Raw genomic sequence first — 1,538 nt, 5'->3', positions numbered from 1 at the left:
GCGGCAAATGTAAGAAAAGTGTAAGAAAAAAAAAAGTCCCAAAAAAGGCGTAAGATTATACTTGAACAGCCCCTTATTCAGTCCTTCAATACTTGCACATTTCAAAAATATAATGCCACATCAGTAAATGTTGAAAGAGGATGTTTCTAGGGTAGTAGACTTTCTAGGGGTCAAATTCATTATAGGGACAAAACAATTCCAACTTCAAGGCATTTGTTTTCCTCAAGGAATAGGTTTAGGCTCTTTCTTGGAGAGTTGAAAACACCACAAAGAGGGAAAAATAAAAGAGGAACAGCAACACAAATCGTATGTAACTGTAACGTATTCAACAAATCAATGTGGTGACAACAAGTGATGACAACAAGTGAGAAAGAGACGAAGTGAAGCTAAGTGAACTTTCTTTCAAAAGTAAAGAGGTTCGGTTTCTTTTTTAAATATTTTTTTAATTTGACTTTTATTCCCCGATTCGGAGACCAAAAAATGCCAAAAAAAACGAGCCACGATTGATTGGTTGCGGCCGCGACAAACGCGCTAGTTCTATGTGTCGTTATCAATAACCCTCCATAGATCTAGATCTAGACAGCACACGAGTGAACACAATTAACACATTAAGTTTAAGAGCAGCACCCTTTATAGTATAATCATAGGCAGCATGTCATATCTGTAGCGAAAAACTGTTTAGAACTGTAGCATTTCTTTATAAAAAATAAATAATTACTGTGGATATTTTTTGGACGGATTGAACCATATTGTATACAAACAATCTTCGGTTGTCCTATAATATAATTATAGATCTATATCCGAAATTTGCGAGAAAGGATGTGATTTCAGAGTGTTCGGAGAAATAGTGCCCTGCTTTATTTTCCAGAACGTTCTGAGAAATAGTGCCCAGCTTTATTTTTCCGATCGTTCGGAGAAATACTGCCCAGCTTTATTTTTCCGATCGTTCGGAGAAATAGTGCCGGCCTATTTTTAATGCATGATGCTTTTTCGTTTTTACAAATCTGCATTTTCTCAAAGAACGTGTGTTTGACGGCAAGGTTTTGTTTGCACTTTCCATTTGATCTTAGTCTTAGTTTTTTAAAAAGAAAAAGAAAAAAAAATAGGATGGCTTCAGGCTGAAAGCAAAAGAAATCATGTATTTGACTTACTTGTAGTAGTTCCTGATTGTGTATCCAGATGTTGAGGCCTTCTTCACTCTGACCTTGATGGTACAGTTGTTGATGTCTTGGAATTCTGAGATCCAGTCTTCCACCCATTCATCAAAACTAAGATCTGTGTGTTCACTAATTTGTGTCGAGGCAGATAGGTTAAACGAGTCATCTCCTGTGCAACTGAATGTTAAAATCTTAGGAAAAACATTAGTTTTGATACACTCAATCAGAGGAGTCGTCTTGATTCTTAAGACATGGAAGTGTTATACAGACTCTAGATCTATATATATAGATCTAGATCTAATGTAATAATTACAGTCAATAGAATCTAGAAACGGACGCTAAGCCCTAGCCTAATGTCTAACAAACAGGATTCACATTGCC

Source organism: Aplysia californica, unplaced genomic scaffold (genome assembly GCF_000002075.1).
Source record: "Aplysia californica isolate F4 #8 unplaced genomic scaffold, AplCal3.0 scaffold00238, whole genome shotgun sequence".
Taxonomy (NCBI): Eukaryota; Metazoa; Mollusca; class Gastropoda; order Aplysiida; family Aplysiidae; genus Aplysia; species Aplysia californica.
This window is presented reverse-complemented; position numbering follows the sequence as displayed.